Genomic DNA, 24679 nt, shown 5'->3' with positions numbered 1-24679 from the left:
AACATTTCTTGAGGACACACAGATGCCGAGTGCATCTCAGGAGAGAAATATTTCACAGTAGATGCTTTAACCTTCTTTGAGTTTTGAGAAATGAAGACATAGAAAGCTTTGATTTTAAGATACCCGAAGGAATGATGTTCAAATGCCAGGAATTAAGTGCTGAAGCTCAGAAAGGCTTGGAGTGAGTTCTCGACAAATGCATTTTGGCCTGTGTGGGATCACAAGGCTGTCTATGAAGTATAATCCCCTGCCAGTTTGCTACATATATGCCAAATTCTTTCCTCTGGGGAAAGCTTTGATGGAGCTTGTGCCTTAGTCAGAGGCCGAGGACTTTGCCAAATAAAAACAAATCTGGACTTAGGTAAGGAGACACTTTGTTTAGAGACTGCTTCACAAAGAATAACTCTAAGTTCAGGATCCACCAACATTTCAAAACTAACTAGAAAGAGACTTATAAAGAGGTAAGTGGGCCTAGGAAGATCTTTTGAAGGGAAATTGGATAATCAGGTAGGAGCAAATAAAAGCATGATGGTGGTTTTTCTGAGAGAGATGGTTCTTGCAGTTCACCCAATTCTCGTGATGGGCTGTTAAGGCCAGAGGTTCTGTGTTTCAGGATGGGGGAAAATGAAAGTTTAGGGACCTGTTAGAGAAGAGAAGCCAAGCTAAAGTTTAGGAAAACTAAATCAGGGGTAAGTGATGGGCAGTTGAGAGAACCGAGTCAACTTCAAGGTCTCTGGACAGATGTGTGGAAGCCAGTCAGCCCTGCAGCCATTCTCAAATGTGGATCCCAGGATTGACCCACCTGGGACTTATTAAAAACACAGATTTCTTGATTCCATGTTTGGCAATCTGTACTTTAACAAGCTTCTTGGCTGATTCTGATGCATACTCAAGTTTAGAGTAAATTGGGTAACAAATAGTGGATTTAATCAGAAGACCTGGTTTAGAACAGCAGGCCTGTTATTCTTTGGCTAGATATGTATGTAAATCACTTAGCTACACTTAAGTTCAGCTTCCTTATCTATAAAATGGGAGTTGTTATTGTTTAAACCTAAAATGTTCCCCCAAAGGCTCAGATATTCAGAGGTGAGACTTCCAGAAGTGGACTATGTCATGGGGACACGATACCCACCAGCGGGTTGGAGCTCACTGATGAGTTCATAGCTGAATGTGCTATCAGGATGTAGGGCCCGAGTGGAGAAGGTGCATCACTGGGGTAATCTCTGTTCTCTGGCTGCAGCCTTCTTCCTGCATTTCCTTCCACCATGATGTTTCTGCCTTGGAGTCAGCCAGTTGTGGACTAAACCCTCTGAAACTGTGAGCTGAATAAACCTCTTTTCTTTTAAGTTGTGTGTGTCAAGTATTTGGTCCCAGTAACAAGAAAGGTGACCAATACAGGAATATTATGCCTATTCAAATAGTCACTGTGATTTTTACATGATGCTAACACAAAAAGTTCCAACATGAAACAGGGAAGAAAATTTTGAGGGCTAAATTACTACCATAAGGCAATAACTATAGGGTAAATACCAAATGGTAATAATTGTCAATCAATTGCTGGAATTTGTTGGTTGGGTTTTTGTTTTCTTTGTTTTAAAAAGTCTTATTTCTTTCAGGCCCTTGGCCTCCAGCTGCCCATTTAGCCCATTGTGCTGTAGGAATATAATCTTCACATGAACTAGGATAGGAAAACATTGGGTATCTAAGTTGGACAGGTTCCTGACATTTTATGATTCTGGATGGATCTAGGATCAGAATCCACTTTCTGGTATTTGGTCCGGTGACACAGAAATTCTGTTTTCTGTAAAAGATCTTGCATAAACTCAGGGCTTACCTGGATAGAAAGGTATGCTCAGAGCTGTAATTTCTCCTGGACACACAGAGAAAGAGGTGGGCATTAACCTTGGCAGTAGTAAAATGGAACTAATGACCTTTACAAAGTCATTTTTGCCGCTGTTTTTACTTTTCATATTAGTTTTTATTTTTAGAGAATATACTTGTTTCATAATAGAAAGAAACAGAGAAAACAAAGGCCTACTTCATGATATGGCAGAAACTTTGCGGACCGGGCAGCTGACCACAGCGCTTCCCCTGACTCACATTCCCCATGTGTAGAGAAGGGCTACAGTGCGTGAAAAGTCACAGGAGCAAAGAAAATATTTTCCTAGTTGCAAATGTGTCTGTATAGCATGAGTCCTTTCCTCCTTTTCTCTTTTTCTTCTTGTTTTTTCTTCCTCTTCTCTCTTTAAACTTGTTTTTGGTGCTAACTCTGTGGTACTGGCTAGATGCTATGTCTGACGGTAGTCTAAGGCAGTGAACAAAATATATAGCTACTTTTTAAGAACTTGAAGTCTAGCCACAGTTTTGAATGGCTTTTGGAGCATGAAATGAATTTGCATAGTCCCATCTGCCTAAGGAAAGCTGGTCCCAGACAAAAGTAAGATGGTTAAGAAGGACTAGTTGTTTTTTTGTATGAGGCACAGAGCCCTCTTTTAAGAGCCAGAATGACTTGGGTTGATCAGTTAGTGAATGAATGACTTGAAATTATTTTTAAAAACTTAGATCTTTTGTGTCTCAGAAATAATTCTAAGAGATGAGTAGCATAAGCATTATTAGAGGGTCAAATGAGCGATTTTACGGGAATCTCTGACGATTATAAAGTGTGTTATAGAAATAAAGTATCTGTATTGAAAATGAGGGTTCCAGTAGTTAGCAGCAGTGGTCACAATAGTCCAAAGTGGCAACAACCCAAATCTATTCATTTGATAACTAGATAAACAAAAGTGGTATATTCATACAATGGAATATTCGGCTACAAAAAACAATGAAGTGCTAGCATATGCCATATCATGAATGCACCTCAAAAATCTTACGCCAAGAGAAAGAAGAGACACAAAATGTCACATATATGTTTCCATCTATTTGAAACATTTAGAAAAAGTACTGTAAATCCATAGAGATAAAAAGACAAACTAATAGTTGCCAGGGACTAGGGTACAAGGTAAAACTGGGGATGAATGTTTAATGCATACAGAATTTCCTTTTAGAGTGATGAAAATGCCTTGAAACTTGACAGAGGTGATGATCACAGAACATTGTAAATACACTAAATGCCACTGAAATTTATCTCAAAAATGAGGAAGAAAATAATGAGGGTGCTGGGATTGTTTCTTTGGCTTTCTGATAATGCCAAGACCATGAAGAACTTGCTGTTGCCCTTAGGGAAAGTCTGAATGAAAGGCATAGGCATTCCTCCTCTACCTGAAAATTGAATTTCCTCTGTGTGACTTGTGTTAGAGTTGGAAGACAAAATGTTCCCTTCACTTGCACTGCAGTTCCGGAGCCAGCCTCTATTTCACAGAATGCCTTTCTTTACTAAGTCTGAAAAATCTGTTTTTGTTCATAAAGGTAAATCTTTTCAGCAGCTTGGGAGTTAACTTGACATCAAGATTTTTATTTCTGAGTTTGGGGCCTTTTTTTTTCCTGGGTTGTTTACTAGGTGACTTATTCTCTGCTAAGGTGAAAATAGACTCCTTCATTTCCTCTCCCGATATGATGTGACGTTATTTCATTGCTCTGCATTGGAGAGCAGGAAGTCAGTCTCCAAAGAGCAAATATAATATAATGGAGTCTTTACCCGAGCTTTCACTAAGGTGAAAAATTGGTAAAATGGTCCACTAAATGATGGCTGATTATCTCAAAACACACATGCTCCCAGAGTACTCTCGGGGCTAAAATGTTCATCTGGAATCCAGATACCTATTACAGAAACCCAAGTGCCTGCTGAGTCTCCATGATCAACCTTATTTTTAAAACTTTGGAAGGGACACATCTCATATATATATATAATATATATATATATAATATATTATATATATATATATTATATATATATATAGTTTATTTTTGCTCCCTGGGTAGCTGATTATATGTTATTGAAATTTTCCTTTTCTCCTGAAGTTTGTCTTAAGAACTCTAATATCTAATTTCAGTCTTTTGTTAAAAAATGTTTATCTTGTCTAGAAAAAAGTATCCAATATTTGTTGGAGTTATGGTTAGGGGCAGAATTTGTGAGGAGGATGAATCATACAAGAGAGGACTCTAGTTATTTTCAAAGCAGTAGAGATGGTGGTAAAAAGCTGATTTGCTCTTTCTGTAGCTTAAATAAATCTCAGGGTCTCAGATGGCCCACTATAGTATGTGTTGCATCAAAGATACAGCATTCTAACTTCAGAATTCTTGAAGAATAAAAGCTTATTTTTTTAAAAAAAAACAGTACCTTTCTTTAGAAGGGCATTATAGATGGTTCATGTGGCATTCGACTTAGAAGGCTCCCTCTGAATTAAATTTAGCAATCCTCCCTTCTTCAGAGTTTCCAGTCTAGGGCAACTGCTTAGAATGACTCCTGTCTCTTGGTGATTGTTTGCTGCTACACTGCCCCGAGGCCCTCCCGGGGGCTTCTCCTGTGCCACCCTCCACCTCTGCCCTTTCCTCCCAAGCCTTTCTTCCTTATGGATGCCTCTCTACCCCTGGAAAGAGAAAAGCGGTGCCTTTGCCCACCCCATCCCAGGTTGCCAGCCTGTCCCTCCCCTTCCTTTCCTTCTTCCTGGGGTTTCTTTCCTGGCAGTTAGACATTTACCCTGGGACCGAAGACTGCTGGTGAGTGGGGCTGGGGGACTTGTGCTTCTTGTTCTCTGTGTACCTATTTATTTACACAGCAGTGAAGATTCTTTAGAGGGACAATAAGAAGGCAGCACACTAAGACAAGGGTCATGGAAGATAGGGTGGCATAGAGGTCAGCATGGAGGTCTGGGACCAACAGTCTGAACTGGGTCTCCACTCACAAGCTATGTGGCTCAGCATGGTTTGGCCTTTTAAGTGTCTGTTTTCAATCCCTCAAAAAGTGTATAGCAGTAGGATATTTCCTGTAGAAGCCCTGTGAGCATTAAATGGGCCCCAGGACTCACAGAGCCGAGGCCCATCAGCTGAATGAACTTGGCTTGCCTGCTCCTGTGTCCTCCTTGGGATGCAGAGACCTGAAGAGACAGCACCACCCAGTCTGTTAGGTTACAGAAAGGCTAATTACTCAAGTGATTTCTATTCTTTTGTGCTGCACTGTTCAGCCTGACAAGGTGGATATTTTGTTATTGCTCCATCCCTAGTTAAAAACAAAACAAAACAAATAAGTGAGCCAGCGTATAAACGGTCTGCTGTTTGCTTCATTAGTAACTTTAGAACTCCTTCATATTTACTAGTTTTGTTTCTCCTTAGTGATTATAAGATCATGGAAATGCAAAATTACACCACAGGCTTCAGCTAAGAGGCAGAGAGCCAATGTATTATCTTTCTAGAGTCATTTTAAAGGGTGGTGAGTTCCAGGAATAAAGAATGCACTAAAGAGGAAAAGAAAGCATGCCCTTTCATTGGAACCCATTTGAGAACAAGCTTAGATGTTGTACTAAATTAGAGAGACATCAGGGCCCACATCTGAGTTTTGGGTGACATTTGGGGCCAAGACTGGCTGCCTACTTTAGGGCTCAGAGCAGTATGATTGTGGGTTAAAAAGTTAAAAATTTATTGAGAAGTTCAAGATAGAGACGTGAGAGCATTAATCCAAGCTTGGGGCCCTGTGTGACTACACAAGCTGCATGCACATGTGGCCAGTCCTGGGGGCGGTGAAGGGGTCTCCGCCATGTGCTCCCACTGTGGCACTACCCCCACGCTGCACTGTGAGGGTAGAAGTTCTCATCTGCAAGCTCTGGCAGGACTCAGACTGTGGTTGTTTTGTTCACTGCTGTCATCTAAATGCCTAATAAAGCAGCTGGCACATAGCACTCAGGGAGAAGGAGAAAGAGAAGGGACATGAGAGCAGATGACTTGACATGCCACATCTTCTCTCCTCCCCCGGGGACTTGCACTGGTGAGCTGGGAGTGGGAGTGGAGGCTCTTGGTCATTCAGTAAGCCTTGTTCAGTCTCCCAGGTCTTGAGTTTTCTGCAACTTCCAACAAGCATTTTAAGAAGTTCTCTAAAAGGACAGTGGCTGGGAGACTGAAGCAAAGATGAAATTGAATTCTAAAGAATAAAAGCACATTCATCTTTTGAAAGCATAAAGGTAAAATTGGATTGGGAGAAACAAATAAAAACAAAGGTCATAAAATGAATTTGATTTTAAAGCAAGTATTAAAACATTAGGATTGGGAGATAAAAGCTGCTATCTTGGAGGGAAACAAGCTGTTGTGAGAGAGTGGGAGTATTTGCTGTCAGGTGAAGAGGTAGAAAGATTTAACCTGAGAAGTTTCAATTTCATGATAATTAAAGAAAGTATTCTGTTCTCCTGTCATCCCTAATCTAGTAGGGTAGCCTGGAAGGGAATTTACTTTCATTTTCCTTCCAGAGGAGAATGTTAGAAATCTATATTTTTATAATCCTTGCACAGATAGGTTTAACAAAGTGACTGTCTCATTCAGAGGTTCTTTAGTTCAGCTATTTCTTGACAATGCATGATGCACTTCCATTAGAGTCTGATTGATTTTTGTTTTGTTTTGAACTTTCATCTGTATGGCTCTCATATCTGCAGAGCACAAGGTGGGAAAAAAAAGGATCTTGGAGGCATCAAGGAATCATATAATTTGAAGTTTTCTTGAGTCCACATACTTTCAAATACCCAATTCACCTTGCCCTCTGACGTTTCCTGAAGTACATCTAAGACAGAATGTAATGAACGCTGAGTGGTCTACTTGTGACTAATGTGCTTACTAGTAGATGTTAGGAAAGCAGATTTAACAACTAGCTCCACAGACTTGAAGCTTTTTATTTTTCTAAGCAGTTCTTTTCTGATGTTTCAATATTTAAGAAGCACGCACTAAGAATATTTCAGATTATGACCAAAATTATAATGAAAGTTTAACTTTCTTCTCTGATGGAAAAGATTCTCATAGCATGACAAGAGTGGCAGTCATCAGCTATAATTCCCGAGGGTAGAATAAAATTGTATAAGGACAGTGGTACAAGGCCACTGAGGATTTTCAAATGATAATGAAAGGCCAAGAAAGGACATAGGGAAAGCATTAGAAATATGCAGCCATTAAAATGTTCAGAGAAATATTACCTTCCATCTAAAGGTCTGAGTAAGTCCTTCTCAGTGTCATTAAGCATCTGAAGTTCAGGCAGCACTTCCTCAGGGAAAAAGACAAGAGGACTTCCCACACTAAAGGAGGAAGCTCCACTTCCCTAGACCTTGGGAAGACGCTAAAAGACATTGAGAAGATTTTCTTGGTTCTGTTGATAAGCCCACTTCATTAAGTCCCACCCACAGGAAATGATGAACTATTTCTTTTGTCCAAGAAAAGGGAATTTTGTGAAGAATGCCAAAATTCTGGATGCAAAGAATATGACACAGGACATTTTTCTTTGAATAAACAAGGTTGTTCTGTATCTGAGCAGCTTTCCAAAGGGATCTGGCATTTGTTTCATTTTTACAGCAATGAAGCTCTCACTTTCTAGGGTAAAATGAATTGAAACCTTTAATTCTGTGGGAGAGAGAAAGAAGTACTCCTCCTGCTTTATTTAGCATATGCTAATATATCTTTAGAAAGGGAAAGGCTAGAGGAATTAATCTGAGGCTCAAATAAAAGAGATTGTAGATAAAAGAAAGGTAAATACATGAATTAAGATGTCTACTGCATGTTTTTCAGACTAACCATGTTTCATTAAAGTCTGGTGAGTATAGTAAAATATGTTAATAACTAGTTCTGGTTGGCAATATTACACTCTAAGTATCATCATCATCATCATCACCACAACCATCTTTGTTGGAATTCATTAAGTCAGTTATTGAGTGAGGCAACATTACTTACGCCTTTTTAATAATGTTATGAAGAAGGTATTGTCACTATATCATAGGGAAGGAATTGAGGATCGGGGGGTCAAATAGCTTGTTTTAGATCATGAGGTGATCATTCTTGATTGTCTCCTTCCCAAATTTATATCACCTCTGATATTTTGATGGGTTCTGGAGATCCAGAATCAAAACTTTACCTAGGCCAACTAGGATGGAAGTCACACTTAAGCTTAGGTGGAAAATAGAGTATACATTAGTTGTTCTTGCCTTGAGCCCTTACTTTCTCTTCTGATGACAACTATACTGTGATGGTCCACTGGAGGAGGCCTCCATCTTTCCCCCCAACTCTGTGTTTCAAGGGAAGTTGGCATCATGCCTGACTTTAGGGATGGAGCATGAAGCCTAGGCATAGGCCAATTAAAACCTCCCTTTTTCCTAATCAGAGTTCTTGGATGAGAGATGAAAATATGACTCAGATTAGGTCAACCAGAGCTAAGAGACTCAATTGTACCATCAAGTCAAACCTACTCTTTTCTGCTAGACTTGAAATTGTAAGGATGTGAGCTAGAAATGCTGGAGCCCCTTGCAGTCTTCCGGTGAAACCTTAGAGATAGGATCGGTGCAGAAAAAGGCAGAGCACAGAGATGGAAAGAGATAAATTGAGTCCTGATCATATTATTTGAACCCTGTTCAAAGCTGTATCTGAAACCAGTACTCTGAACTTTGCAGTTGTTATGGAGTATGTTTTTTTCACTGGAAAGAAGAGTTTTAAATAAGCCAGATTCTCAGATAATTAGATAGTTGATGATCTTTTCCTAACTGTTCCTCTTCAAACCTGGTCTTGCTGCTGGCACCCCATAGTCTGAGTCTTATCTCTGAGCATCTGGTAAAACACAAATCTGAACTGTAAGTATAGAGGGCTTGTGCTTAATCCATATTCAATATTGCCCTCTGAGAGCCAACCTAATGACTTGTAACCCTCTGACATTTTGAGTGGATGTTTCATATTAGGCAAACAGGCATCTTGATTATTTTTAGTTAATGTTTTAAGATTATCAATAAATTTCTATTTGTATCCAAAGTATGTTCTTAGATACTTTAACACCTTCCTCTCTGCAAAGAGCATCCCTAATCTTTGATTTTACTAGAGAGAAATGTGTCATTCTAAATGAGCTCTCAGACATAGAAGGCTTGATTAGCTAGCTGCAGGCTCTACACCTGTAAAGTGGTGAGTTGAGACTCCATAATGGGATTGTAGATAGAATCATAAAAAAGCAATAGACATACAAAAAGTAGAGCTAACAGGCTACAAGACAGAGACAGAAATCAAATGATAGGGAGTTTGAGGTACTGAAAGATGGAGTTTCGGTTCCTTGTCACTTCCTATTCCTGTTTCTTCCTTCCTAGAGACCAAGCATTTGTTTTCCCTTAGGTTCTATGAATCATCAATGGCTAGGTCTTTTCAGAAAAGCTCTCCTTTTTTTTTTTTTTGACAGGTTTGTGTAGTTTTTAGTTCTTTGTAAACAGATAGTTCACAGGAGAGCACAGAATCCTAGGATGTGACTCTATGTATGGAGTTGTGTAAACTCTTAGGCTTTCTGCCCAATTTAAGAATCAGTCTCATAGCCTCCTTGACAGATAGCTACTTGGTTTCTGATTAAACACTTCCAGTCATGGATATCTCACTATTTGCATCCTGAGAATATCTACTCCATTTTAAAGTGGTTATTTTTAGTTGTCTAAACTTTCTTATAGTTAACCCTGGGATTATTTTCCTGTATTTCTACCTACTGCTTATGACTTCAACTTTTGGAAGAAGTTACCATGACTAGTATATAATATAGATGCTTATAAATATAAGAAATATTTAGTAGCCAAAATTAGGACAATCAGATTGATAAGAAATAATAGATTTTTTCTTTTTCTTTGATAGAATTCATGTTCAGATTCTTTGTCAATCTGGATCTCCAATTCTGGATAATTCTGGTATGTTGGGGTCTTCTCGATGGAAGACTGGAACCTGAAGACAGTATCCGACAAAACTTATAAAATGAGGAGCATGGGGGACCACAGCTCCATGAGGAGTTAAGGCCAGATTTATTGTTATTATTCTTTTTTTATACATTTTTCAGCTGGATACATCAATCATTAACAGTTTACAATGCTGGTCAACTAACCACCAGTTATATCTGTGAGTACCTAAAACATCTAAAGAAACATCTGTGCTCCTTTAATCTTAGTGCGTCTTATCTAAATCATCTGGGTTACTTAAAGCTTCTAAAGAATTAGCTACTCTTATCTACTCTTATGCCAAGCAAATGTTTGAGAGTCTCAAGGGACTGTAGCAGAACAAACACTGTGGGAACAACAAACAGCCTTCTGAAGTTACCTTTAACTTCTCTCTCTGGGCCTTCCACAGACATCAGGACAATCTGTCTTCCCAAAGCCGTCCGAGGGCCTGAGAAATTCTCACATCCTCCACACTGGTATATCAACCAATGTCCTAAAATATGGTCCCTAGAACTTAGCACAGTGTTCTCCATGTATAGGTCTTGGTAAAATTATCAAGTTCTATAATTTAGAAAATATTCCCCTGATTTAGCCACAGTAAGATTACATAATCTTATCAATTGTAATATTCTATTACCTTTGGTTATCAATGAGTAACATTTTAACTCAGGAGACGTAGAATTCCCCAAAGAAGAATGTATTTGTAACAATATTGATAGGCATGCAGAAAACATCAGGTTTATGAATCATATTTTAATATGAATTATGTTTTAATAGACACATCAAATTAATATATCATTCCTATCGAATCATAACTTTGGACAAGTAAGAAATTGAACATTGAAGGTGACCGGCAGTTCTTCTAGTCTTTGGCCTTGACCCATCTAACACTTGACTTTCCTTTATCTGATAAACTATGTGTTTTATGGTTAAGTTAATCTTGTTAAAATATTATTTTGATTGTGTGAGGATTAGGGAATCAAGGAGGGGTTTCCTCTCCTTTCTCCTTCCCCTTCTTTTAGCACAGGAAAGTTCAAGTTTATATTTACCTGTGAGGTCATTCACGATACACTATGCTTTCAATCTTCTCTCCAGGGGCTCCCCTTTATCCTGTGGTCCAGTCCAATTGTTCAACCCCTGCCCTGGATTTTCTCACCTTTGCATTTTGGACTGCGCAGTGGCATACCTTCCCCTTTTACTCTGCCTGGCACAGTCCTACTCATCTTTGAAAACCTGACCTGTTCTCGCTCTTGGACGCCTTCCCAAGTCTTTTTTATTCAGTCTCTCTTCCAGCATTGTTGTTGTTTGTTTAAAAATCCCTTATGATTGTGTATTGAACCTTCTTTAATCTCTTGAATTATCACATTTTATTTTTGTATCATATTCCCCAGTAAAGTTAAAAAATTTTGAATGTTCCAATTAAAAATAATATGAGGGCAGGAGCCACATGGAATCTGGTGTTTTTGAGAGCCCTCAACATATTGCTTTGTGCTCGGATGAGAAGAATCTGTTGATAGTTGACCTTTTGTTACAGCTCCCAATCCAGGGATTATCTAAGGAGAAAGAAATATGAGGATATTTCACTGAAATTGAGATTTAGTGTGTTTTTTAGGCACAGAATGTAGGAAAAAAAAATCAACATTTTAAAATTCTCAAATCTTTGAAAGTGAAGTTTCCAAAAGAAAAAAAGAAAACTAAGGCCCGAAGTAACATCACTAACATTTCTTAGTTTCTTGTGATTTGGAAAATAATGTCATCCTCAGACTTTAAAACTCATGGCCAAATGTATTAAGAAAACTTGCCTCAACTCTGGATTTCCTGCTGGAGATGACTTACTTAAAGCAACACATCTGTGATTTCTTGCCTTGTTCATTTCCATGTTAAATTCTTTTAAAATCCGACTCCACATATATCTTTTTAATTCCCATTTATATCTAACATCTGTTTTATAGGTCTAACTGGGGTGATTTACTCTGCATATTATTAAATTGTAGAAAATTTTTGATGCAAGTTGACAATAAACTAATACTAAGGCCAAATCTCAAAAAAAAAAAAAATCTTAGAAGTTTACGTCAGTTTATGGGGCCCTGGGAAATAACAACATATTTGGACTTTCATGTGTCCCCTGGCCCCATCCAGTGAGTTTATGATTCGTGAGACACTTCTAGAAAATGAGTTCCTCTTCTCTGAGAACTGCATAATAAGGAAATAAAGAAATGTCTGGGGGGTGCTGCTTTGTAGTACAGTCTTCTTCAGATGAAAAACACTTGCCTTCTCTGCGCTAATGCTAACTGCTTTTCTTTTTTTTTTTTGTATTAAATTCTTTTATTGGTACATTGTAGGTATACAACACAATTACATTTCTCATTGGGAATTGTACCTTTACATAATGCATCTTGGTTCTTATTTTTTCCCCATTCCTAGCCCTCCCTTCACGTCCTCCACCCTTCCCTATTTACAAAGACTTTATTTCCATTTTTGCCATTTCTCATCATTTTTCCTTTCCCTTCTTTCCTTTCCCCTGCCCCTCCCACTACCCCTACCCATTTGGACCTTTTCTTCCTGTTTTACATTACCGATTATTCATTCTAATCATTGGTACATTTTAGGTATACAATATAATGACATTCATCACTGGAAATTTGCACCTTTACATAATCTCTCTTGGTTCTTGTTTTTCACCCTTGCCCAGCCCTCCCTTCAACCCCTCCATTCCTCCCTATTTACAAAGATTTTGTTCCTATTTTTCCACTTTCTCATATTAATCCCATTTCCTTCTATCCTTTCCCCTAGCCCTCCCATTTCCTTCCCCTTTGCCCCTTTTCTTCCTATTTCACATTACCTATTATACATTTAGTCCTTATTTACACTTTCAGTTTCTCACACCAGAGAAACTATTCGGTATTTACACACGTGTGTCCTATTTATTTCACTTAAGAGTATCGCCTCAATGTGCATCCACGTAACTATAAATGTCTCTAATTTCTTATTTTTATGTGTTAAATTCTTTTATTGGTACATTGTAGGTATACAACACAATTACATTTCTCATTGGGAATTGTACCTTTGCATAATGCATCTTGGTTCTTATTTTTTCCCCATTCCTAGCCCTTCCTTCACGTCCTCCACCCTTCCCTATTTACAAAGACTTTATTTCCATTTTTTCCATTTCTAATCATTTTTTCCTTTCCCTTCTTTCCTTTCCCCTGTGCCTCCCACTACCCCTACCCCTTTGGACCTTTTATTCCTATTTTACATTATCGATTATTCATTCTAGTAATTGGTACATTTTAGGTATACAATATAATGACATTCATCATTGGAAATTTGCATCTTTACATAATCTCTCTTGGTTCTTGTTTTTCACCCTTGCCCAGCCCTCCCTTCAACCCCTCCATTCCTCCCTATTTACAAAGATTTTGTTCCTATTTTTCCATTTTCTCATATTAATTCCATTCCCTTCTATCCTTTCCCCTAGCCCTCCCACTTCCTTCCCCTTTGCCCCTTTTCTTCCTATTTCACATGACCTATTATACATTTAGTCCTTATTTACACTTTCAGTTTCTCACACCAGAGAAACTATTCGGTATTTACACATCTGTGCCCTATTTATTTCACTTAAGAGTATTGCCTCAATGTACATCCACTTAGTTATAAATGTCTCTAATTTCTCATTTTTTATGGCTGAGTAGTACTCCATTTTATTTAAAAAACCACATTTTCTTTATCCAGTCTCCAGTTGATGGGCATTTGGGCTGTTTCCAAGTTTTAGCTATTACAAACTGCGCTGCTATGAACATGGGTGCACATATATCACTGTGGTATGATTCTTTTAATTCTTTGGGGAAGATCCCCAGCAGTGGAATAGAGGGGTCAAATGGGATTTCCAGTCCTAGTTCTTTGAGGTATCTCCATACTGATTGCCACAGTGCTTGCACCAGTCTACACTCCCACCAGCAGTGGAGCAGGGTTCCTCTTTCCCCACAGCCCCGCCAGCATTTGTTATTGGTTGATTTCATGATAGCAGCCATTCTTTCTGGAGTAAAGTGGAATCTCAGTGTTGTTTTCATTTGCATCTCTCGAATGACCAGTGATGTTGAACATTTTTTCATGTATTTATTTGCTATTTCTACTTCTTTGTCTGAGAAATGTCTGTTCATTTCAGATGCCCATTTTTGGATTGGGTCTTTAAATTTGGGAGGTCTGATCTTTTTAAGTTCTTTATAGATTCGAGATAGTAGACCTTTGTCTGAGGAAGAGCAGGTGAAGATTTTTTCCCACATTGTGGATTGTCTCTTCACACTGCTGGTGGTTTCTCTTGCTGTTCAGAAGCTTTTTAATAAGAAGAGATCCCATTTGTTGATTGTTTGTGCTAGTTCACGGGCAACTGAGGTTTTGTTCATAAAATCTTTTCCTACACCGATGTCTTCAAGGGTTCTACCTAAGCTCTGTTCCAACTGGTTCAGAGTTTCTATTTTAATATTTAGATCTTTAATCCATTTTGATTTTAGTTTAGTGCATGGTGAGAGATACAGGTCTAGTTTTAATCTTTCACAAGTTGAAGCCCAATTTTTCCAGCACCATTTATTAAAGAGGCTATCTTTCATCCAGTGAGGGTGTTTGGCTCCTTTGTTGAAGATGAGATAGCTGAGTGTGTCTGGTGTTGTTTCTGCATCTTCTAATCTGTTCCACTGGTCCTCAAGTCTGTTTCTTTGCCAGTACCATGCTGTTTTTATCACAGTACCTTTGTAATATAGTTGCTGGTTGGGGATTGTGATACCCCCTGCCATGTGTCTGTTACCTAGAATTGCTTTTGCTATTCTGGGTCTCTTCTTGCTCCAAATGAATTTTTGGATTGTTTTCTCGAGGTCTATGAAGTATGCTGCTGGGATCTCAATTGGAATTGCATTAAATCTATATAGCAGTTTTGGAAGTATGGCCATTTTCACTATATTAATCCTTCCTACCCAGGAGCAGGGGATGTCTGTCCATTTTCTGATATCATCTTCAATCTCTCTTTTCAGAGTGTCATAGTTTTCAGAGAAGAGGTCTTTGATTTTTTTCATTAGGATGATTCCTCAGTATTTCAGTTTTTTGGATGCTATTGTGAAAGGAATTATTTGCCCTATTTCTCTCTCAGTGAGTCTGTCATTCGTGTAGAGGAAACCTGTTGATTTTTGTGTATTGAACTTGTAACCAGCTACTTGACTGAATTTGATTATTAAGTCTAGAAGACTTTTGGTGGAGTTCTTGGGGTCTTCTATATAGAATATCATGTCATCTGAAAATAATGACAATTTGACTTCTTCATTACCTATCCTTAGTCCTTTTATTTCTTTCTCTTGTCTAATTGCTGTGGCTAATGTTTCCAGAACTATATTGAACAAGAGTGGTGATAGTGGACATCCTTGTCTTGTTCCTGATTTTAGTGTGAAGGATTTCAGTTTTTGACCATTTAGTATGATATTGGCTGTTGGTTTTTCATAGATGGCTTCTATCAGTTTGAGGTAGAGACCATCTATTCCAATTTTTTGTAGGGTTTTTATCATAAATGCATGTTGGATTTTGTCAAATGCTTTTTCTGCATCTATGGAGATAATCGTATGGTTTTTGTCCTTGGCTCTATTGATATAGTGTATTACCTTGATTGATTTGCATATGTTGAACCATCCCTGCATCCCTGGGATGAATCCCACTTGATCAGGGTGTATGATCCTCTTGGTGATCTTCTGCATTCTGTTTGTCAGTATCTTATTAAGGATTTTTGCATCTATGTTCATTAGTGAGATTGGCATATGGTTCTCCCTTTTGGTTGGGTCTTTCTCTGCTTTGGGGATCAAGGTGATGCTTGCTTCCAGGATTGAATTTGGGAGTATTGCTTCCCTTTCAATTTCACCGAAGAGTTTAAACAGTAGTGGCAGCAGTTCCTCTCTAAATGTCTGTAGAATTCAGCAGTGAAGCCATCAGGACCCTGGCTTTTCTTAGTTGATAAGTTTTTAATTACATTTTCAATTTCATTGGTTGATATTGGGTTGTTCAGAATTTTTAGGTCTTCTTCGTTCAACTTTGGTAATTCATATGTATCTAGGAATCTGTCCATTTGTTCTGTGTTGTCCATCTTATTGGCGTATAGGTTCTGGAAGTAGGTATTGATGATCCTCTGGATTTCTGCTGGGTCTGTTGTAATTTCAGCCTTTTCATTCCTAATTGCATGGATTTGGGCCTTTTCTTTCCTTTTTCTGACAAGGTTGGCTAAGGGTTTGTCAATTTTGTTGATTCTTTGGAAGAACCAACTCTTGGCTTCATTGATTTTTTGTATTGTTCTCTTAGTCTCCATTGCATTTATTTCTGCTCTGATCTTTATAATTTCCTCCCTTGTATGAGCTTTGGGGTTGTCCTGCTCTTCTTTGTGTAGAAGCTTGAGTTTCAGAATCAGGTTGTTTAATTGGGCTCATTTTTTTTCCTAATATGGGTATTCACTGCTATGTATTTCCCTCGTAAGACAGCTTTTATTGTGTCCCATAGATTCTGATATGTTGTATCGTCATTGTCATTTAATTGAGGGAACTGTCTGATTTCTTCTTTAATTTCCTCTGTGACCTACTGGTTATTCAGAAGTGTGTTGTTCAGTTTCCATGTGTTTATGAAATTTTTTGAGTTTCTTTTGCTATGGATCTCCAATTTCATCACACTATGGTCTGATAATATACAGGGGATAACTTCAATTCCTTTGCACTTACTTAAACATATTCTATGTATGAGTATGTGGTCTATTTTGGAGAATGACCCATGTGCAGCTGAGAAGAATGTGTATTCTGATTTTGTGGGGTGGAAGGCTCTGTAAACATCTGTTAAGTTCATTTGTTCAAGAGTTCGATTGAGTTCTAGTATTTCATTACTTATTTTTTGTCTAGTTGATCTATCTATTTGTGACAGTGGGGTGTTGAGGTCCCCCACTACAATTGTATTAGTGCATATATGACTTTTCATGTCTGTTAGTATTTGTTTTATATAGTTGGGTGCACTAGTGTTTGGTGCATAGATATTTATGATTGTCATCTCTTCCTCTTGGATTCTTCCCTTTACAAGGATGTAGTGTCCTTCTTCATCTCTCTTAATCAGTGTTGGTTTGAAATCTACTTGATCTGCAAAGAGGATAGCTATGCCTGCTTTTTTTCGGGTTCCTTCCACATGGAGTATTGTTTTCCACCCTTTAACTTTCAGTCTGTGAGTTTCCTTTTGAATTAAGTGTGTTTCTTGTATGCAGTGTATTGTTGGATTTTGCTTCTTGACCCATTCTGCTAGTCTATTTCTTTTGATTGGTGAATTGAGACCATTAACATTGATGGTTATAGCTGAAACGTATTGACTTATCATTGGCATGAGTTTTTCTTTTTGTTGTGTTCTCCCCCTTTACATTTAACTTCTTGTCATGCCAGGTGGGTTGATTCTGCTTTGCTTCCTGGTGTTGTGATCCTCAATGTCTCTTCCTAGGACACTGTGTAAAATTCTTTGTAGTGCTGGTTTGGTATTCACGAAGTTCCTAAGGTGCTCTTTGTCATGAAAGTATCTTATTTCTCCATCCATTTTGAAAGATAGTTTTGCAGGTACATCAGTCTGGGTTGGAGGCTGTTTTCTTTTAGGGCTTGGAATATGTCACTCCAAGCTCTTCTTGCCTTGATGGTTTGTGTTGAGAAGCCTGCTGTGATTCTGATGGGCTTTCCTTTGTATGTGATTTGTTTCTTTTCTCTAACTGCTTGGAGAACTTTGTTCTTCTGTTGAGTTTCTGGAATCTTAACAATTATATGCCTATGTGTAGATTTTTTTTTGATCAAGGCTATTTGGAGTCCTATATGCCTCACTTATCTGTATGTCAAGCTCTTTTCCCATGCTTGGGAAGTTTTCTGCCATTATTTCTGTGAAGAGATTTTTTATGTCATCTCCACTCTCTCCTGTTTCTTCATTGAGCCCAATCAGTTTTACATTATTCTTCTTTGCAGCATGTAGCAGCTGCTGGATTGATTTCTCATGTTCCCTTATAATTTTGAAGCAATTTTTCTTTTCCTGGTCACTAATTGCAATCTTATCTTCTATATCAGAAATTCTGTCCTCACATTGGCTCATTCTGCTGTGTAGACTTTCAATGGAGTTTTTCATGTCCTGGAAATCTATTTGCATCTGTTTTATGGATTCCATTTGTTTCTTATGTTGGGATTCCATCATGTTCCTGAGCTCCTCTCTAGATTTATTAATCATGTCTTTCAGTAGGGGCATAATTTCTCCTGTTATCTGAGAAATTATTTCTGATTTCATTTTTTCCAGATCCCCTTTTGTTGCCAGTTGAGTGGGTCCAGGTGGTTGAGTATCAGAGTGTTCCATCTCATTTCCCTTTGGGGTTGCTGTAGGTGATCTGCAAGTCTGGTTTTGAGACTTATTTATGTGTTTTCTCATTTCGACTGGGGCAGGGGGCTGTTAGCGCCTGCACGGATTACCTCCTCTGAGCTGGGTGAGGTGGGCCAGGGGCTGGGAGCAGTGGGAGGGATGGTGCCCCAAAAGCCCTTTTCTGTGGGCTGGGAGCAGCGGGAGGGATGGTGGCCTGAAAACCCCTTCTTCTGGGCCAGGATCAGTGGGACAGAGGGTGGCCCAAAAGCCCTTTCCTCTGGGCTGGGAGCAGCAGGAGGGATGGTGACCAGGAAGCCCCTTCCTCTGGACCAGGGGCATTGGGACGATGGCTCAGAAGCCCCTACCTCTGGGCCGGGAACAGCGGGACTCAGTACCTTGGTCTGGTGGTCTGGTGTCCTCTGTGTCTTTGTAGTGTGGAACCAGGTGGCTGCCTGTCTGCAGCGGGGTGATTCGGTGTCTTCTGCGCGACTCAGGACCTCGGTAGGGCGTGCACAGACCTTCCTGTGTGCAGCAGGCTGATTCGGCGTGTTCTCTGAGACTCGACTCAGGACCTCGGTAGGGCATGGGCAGACCTGCCTGTCTGCAGCGGGGTGATCGGTGCTAGCAATTCTTGCCCTCCAGGTCTCTCCTCTCCTCTCCACTAACTGGTTTTCTGAAATGCTTTGCCTCCCATTTCTGTAAGTTTGGGCTGGGCCTGAACTTGTCACTAGGGCCAGAGATCTAGGCATTCCTATGACAGAGTTTATGGCCAAATGTTTTGGTACCATGTTTTGCAGTTATGTTCATTCTATAAGTAATATTCCTATATTTAAAGAATTATCACTGGAACCGGAGGAGAGGTGACTTTGCCTGTTGACTCTAGATGGAAGTCTCCCCATGTTGCAGGTTTAGCCCTGCCTTCTGGAGGTTAGCAGAAGAGGACCATACAGCGCTCCCTAGTGGCTATCCTAGGTATCACCTTGATGCTTCCTAGAGACTGAATTTGTTCTAGAATGGTCTTCAGTGGGTTAAAACATGCTCTGAGGTGGAACAAGAATCTTTCTGGCCTTTTTGGGGGGTACTAGCTAGATAGAGGGTTGTGTTTTCAGCCACATCCTTGGCTTGGGCTTGGGGGCTGCTCATTCTAAAGTACCCTGGACAACTGACGTTACCTATGACTCTGCAACTCGAGTTTTCTCTTTTCCTAAATGTATTTTAATACTATTAATATATATAGATACTAACAGTCTACTAAACACTTCTTCTTTGCATCATACTGAGTCTTTAAAACCTCTAGAAGGTGGCTAAGGAAGGGATCCCATGCCCCACATCACAATTAAGAAAGGCTATAGCTTGCCTTGGAAATATAGTGAAGCTTATCCCAAAAAACAACCCTCCTCTGAAATAAAACAAAACCAAGAAGGTCACTTTCTCAACATCATATAAGCAGTGAGTGAGAGAGCTTGATGTAAATATATCTCAACTCCAGCACTACTGATATTTTAGGTTAGAAAGTGAGTGGTTCTTTTGTTTTGTTTTGTTTTTTGAGACAGGGTCTCACTATGTGGTTCAGGCTGGTCTTGAACCCATGGCGATCCTCCTGCCTCAGCCTCCGGAGTGTTGGGATTACAGTCATGTAACATCATGCCCACTAGAAAATGACTTTTTACAGTTAATTGTTCCTGTATAATGCAGGGTTCTTAGCAGTATCCCTGACCTCAATCCATCAAATGCCAGTTAAACTGCCCTCCCCTAAATTGTAACCATACAGAAATCTGTAGATATTGCCATATGACCTTTGGGGGAAAGATTGCCCTTGTTTGGAAATCACTGATCTAAATATAGTTTTTTCCATTTTAATTCTGGGGTATTTTCTACAATGCTGAAGAAGTCCTATATTGCTTGGTTTGATTTGGTACAATATTCATAAATTTAGAGGCTTTTACAACTTGGAGGAACTTACTGTATAACGAACACTTCTGTTATCAAAGGAAGGAAAATGATACTTTCCCACTTTAAGTGAATCCTTCCTTCTCTCTGCTAGAAGAATTAACATCAATTAGCCATTTTGTAAGTGGTGAAGTAGGACCCCAAACTGCTTTATATAGCCCATCAAGTAATTTTCATATAGAATATTCAATTTAATTCTCACTTACTGAATAATCAGGAAATATTTCACAGTACAATGTGTTCTCCTGTGCTGTCTTTACTTGAAATTAGTTAATCTACCAACTCAATAAAACTATATATAAAGTCTGTCCTAGATACTCATAATATGTTAGGCGCTATTTGATATTGAAGAAGTGAATAAGCCAAGGTTCAATTAATTTTAAATACTTATTGAGCATCCATTATCTGTAAGATTCTGAGTCAAGAACCAAAATGAATGTTTGGCATCTGCCTTCCAGAAAGTAGCATTGTCTTCCAACCTAAGTGGTGTACTTGTACTTGCTTAGAAGGGCAGGAGGATGTGCATTAGAGTGAGAAGGGTCAGGGCTTGGAAATTTCAAAGTAATCTAAAAAGATAAAAGAAAAATAATGTAAATCACAGTTCCATACAAATTAGAAAGTGGATTTTGTTTCCTCAGATACAGTAATTCAAAAGATTTGATTACAACTGTTGAGTCACTTTTTTTTTTTCTTAAAACTGCATGAATGTTTACCAAGAGAGGCAAGTCAAATGTATAATGCTTTAAATGTTAACATTTAGAGGTGGTTGTTCCCTTGTCAGTCTCCTCTAGAATACTTGGGGAGTATGTGTTTGTGGGGGGGCAGACTACAATGGCCAGACCTTTTGGAACAAAAATACTAGCCAGAACTAAATTCTAATAAAATGAGTGATTTGAAAGGTATAAAAGCTTTTTCTGAAGGAAATCATCTTTCAAAGCATATTATCAGGTAAATTTTGTCTCCCACATACAAGTGAAATCTGTATAGAAGAGAGTAACTTAAAGGAAATGGATTGCCTGTGGGCAGATTTCTATTCAGAATACTTACTTTCTTTTCAGATGTGAAAGTACAGGTCAAAAGAGAAAGATGGAGCATGTCAAGGTTGCATATTTGATCGGACCGGGGTTCTTCTACTAGGGTGTGTGCTCATTTAGTAAAAGAGCAGGAGATAAAAAGGAAGCTCATGGGGCAAGAGAAGGGGTTGAGGGCATTAGTTTTTCAAAGTATTTATTGTGTTTTAAATGCATTCACGCATGTTGAATCACTTAGTTTCATAACAACCTTCCAAATTAGGTAGTTTTAGCTCCATTTTATAGTAAAAGCCTTAGAAAAATCAAAGGGACTGTAATTTGTGCCTTATTAGTGACAGAGCTTGAAATAAATTTATTCTTTCCTAAAGAAAGAAGGTGAGTTATCAACTGATGATTGTCCTGATGATTCATTTTATCTTGTAAATATTATAACAGCCTATAGCTAGGAAATCCCCACCTACTTATATCAGTCCTCTTTAGCCTGCTTTTCAGAGCAATGAGAGGTCTCCAATGGGCCACTTGTAGGGTCAGGGTATGTGGAAAAGGACAGTAAAAACATTTGAGTAGATAGAACTGTCCTCAACTGCCAGCTCTATTGGTAGCTCTGTGACTTTGGACAAGTTTCTTAACTACTCTCGGCTTTGCTTCTTTAACTGTGAAACGCAGCAATGGTATATACCTTCTAGGGTGGCTAATAGGCCACAGTGCCTTGTGTTCGGTAATTGTTCCAACTGACACCATGAAGTGTTGGAAGTGATTCAGGCTACTCATCCTTCTCTTTTTGCTTTTGCCTCCTGGTTTTCCATTTTTTTTTGTTTTTGTAAATCGTAGTTCTGGAATAATCTATTTAGCACTTCCATGCATCTTCCTTTTTGCAAATTTAATTACATCTGGTGTCATTCAAGGTCTTCTATGACATGTAACGTAAAACAGACCACGAGAAGAAAACTATTTGAAAACAAACTGAAATCGATAGGAAATAAATTAATCTGACTGCAAGGGCACAGGAGAGGACAGGCTATTTCCTTGGGCAGTTAGTTTGGTTTATAGTGCACTAGTTCCTGAAAATAGTCACTGCCATCAGTGACCAATAGGTCCCTGCTGTATCATGAGTGTCAGCCAATATCAGAAAGCTTCAGATTGTTTTTCTTTAATGGTTTCAGTGCCTCCATGAGATATACATAAACATTAATAAACCTGGGTCTTGGTCAGTGTGTGATGAATATGTGGTAAAGCTATTTTCACTATGGAGGAAAAACTCAAGAAGTTGAAATAAATCTCTCAAGGTCACTCTAAGTCAGTGCGCCTGGGACCTTGGAGAAGCCTTCCATCTATACTGTCCTCCTGAGAGGATCCACAAACATCTGGAAGGAAGAGACAGGGCCAAGATTAAAGCAGCAGGTCTCTTGTGCCCAGAGGTCCATGGGACTACCCAGGGTTGGCCTACCTAGGCTCTACTGCACGCATGTCTCAGGAAAAGGAAAAAGTTCAGCCAGAGGCTTATAGCCATGGGAAGGATACTGTTAACTGGACCAGTAGCTTTTCTTTAGTTTAGTCTGAATTAATTCATATTTTAAAATCTATTCTCTAAATCTTACTCAACAGGAGGGAAAAGTGAGGAAGAACCCTGAGGGAGTCAGTGTGACATATGAAGGAGAACACAGGCTTCGTGCCAGGTTGCCTGGAAGGGGGGCTGAGTCCCTGCTGAGTGAGAGCCCAGAGGCAGTGACTTGCTTTAAGCCTTGATTTTCTCATCTATAAAACAAGGCTACACTACATGTTTTCTATCTCTCAAAGTCCTTCCTGGTCCTGTCAAGTCAGCCAGCCCTGAGGCCATCCCTGAAACCTTTTCCTGAGTCCTTGTCACACTGCCCACACTCTCTGCCACTCCATTCTTCTGGCATTTCTCCCACACCTTACTTATAAATGCATTTTAACTCCATAACATGTGATAAGAATGAGACCTCTAATCTTGCACGATGCCCTCAGCAGAATGCTTTCAAAAACTATTAACTGAATAAATGAAAACTCAACAAAAACTAGGCAGTTACCACATACCAGGCTCTAAGCAAAATGCTTTGTGGAGGTCATCTCTTTGAGCTTTCACCAAACTCCATGAAGGAGACACAGTGTTGTGACATTTTCAGATGAGTTAACTTCATTTTAATGGAGGCTAGTCATGCAGTAGGTGAGTACTAATGCTCAAATCAAATCATATCTTAACCACTTCGGTGAATGTGAGAAAACAATATTGACATATACAGAAAGAGCACATCTTAGGTGCCACTCACTAGTCCAGAAGTTATATATGGACTCATTTTCTCCTCACAGCAACCCTATGAAGTAAATGGTACTGTTATCCCTGCATAATGTATGAGAAGATGAATGTGCAGAAAGTATTAGTAATTATAGCAAGGAAGAAGTAAAGCTTTGTTCAAATGCAGGCAAATTATTTTTGATTTTTAGTGAAATGCTTTCTACAAGGTCCAATGTTTTTTGGGTGGCTTCTTAGGGAACAAAACAGACTTCGTGTCCTGAGGTTATATGGGACAGCCTTGTGTTGCTGACTATGGTGGTTGAAAAATTAGTTCTCTACTTTCTAAGGTACAATTCGCTAAGTTAGTCTGGACATTTAAAACAGTTTAAAAATAGCCCAATCTATGAACTTTTGGCAGTGTTCAAGCTTTTAATCAATGATGTGAAGACTGCGATACCAAATTGAGAAATAAAATTCTAACAGAACTTGCCTTGATTTCTGGTCTCTACAAATATATGATGGATTTTTGCTTGTTTCCTCTCATCCTCTCTCCCAGGATAGCTATAAATTGGTGAAAAAAACCCCTGGAAAAATAATCAAACTAACTGTTCCTGCTTAGCATCTCACTTTAACCCCTCTCTGAATTCTTGTCTCTCACATGGAAATTTCAGTGATGCTCAAATGGTTCAGTGTATTCCACACCTATGGCTGAAGTAGGACCTGTGAGATGTATAGATGATGCAGGTTGTAGAGTTTTTGTCCTTGCTAACTGACCCTGGACAACTTCTCTTGTTTTAAGTTTCCCTATCTGTAATATATGATTAATGAAGTGGACTCCTCCTTTCTGGTAGGCCTATATTAGTATATGGAATTTAGGTTAAATACATTTATAATATTTGAATCACTTGTCATTGAGATAAATCTGGTTTCAGGAGAGAATAAAATATGGCCGTGTGGCCTAGTAAGGGAGAGCAAGAGAGATGTCAAACCTTTTGATTTACTCTTTCTTAGATTTCATCCACTAATTTTTCTCTTCAAATGAGTGTTGTTTAGATTTTTTTCTGCTGGACAGTACTTAGACTATGCAACTTATTTCACTTCATTTGTGAAAGGTGACTGTTCCTACTGCTACCCTCAGCTCAGACCCAAGTGCCCTAGGAAGAAGGATGCAGCTACTGCTTCTCAGGCAAGGAGAATCTAAAATCCCC

General features: G+C 39.0%; 1 long non-coding RNA gene across 2 annotated transcripts in view; it reads left to right on the top strand.

Annotated features, from left to right (window-relative positions):
• The window catches only part of LOC147827007 (uncharacterized), a 126548-nt gene that overhangs the window by 65512 nt on the left and 36357 nt on the right, over positions 1–24679 (top strand). Inside the window, exon 5 of one of the 2 annotated variants that reach the window (XR_015453188.1) lies at positions 9775–11894. The exons of the other annotated variant lie outside the window; for it this stretch is intronic. This is a non-coding gene — a long non-coding RNA (uncharacterized LOC147827007). Of the gene's footprint in view, positions 1–9774; positions 11895–24679 lie in introns of those variants that run through there. 2 annotated transcript variants of the gene reach the window in all.

Source organism: Heterocephalus glaber, unplaced genomic scaffold, assembly GCF_053883595.1.
Source record: "Heterocephalus glaber isolate CG9 unplaced genomic scaffold, H.glaber_assembly_v1.0 deba00001457, whole genome shotgun sequence".
In the NCBI taxonomy this organism is placed as follows: Eukaryota; Metazoa; Chordata; class Mammalia; order Rodentia; family Bathyergidae; genus Heterocephalus; species Heterocephalus glaber.
The sequence above is the reverse complement of the archived record's forward strand: the minus strand, read 5'-3'. Positions and strand labels throughout refer to the sequence as shown.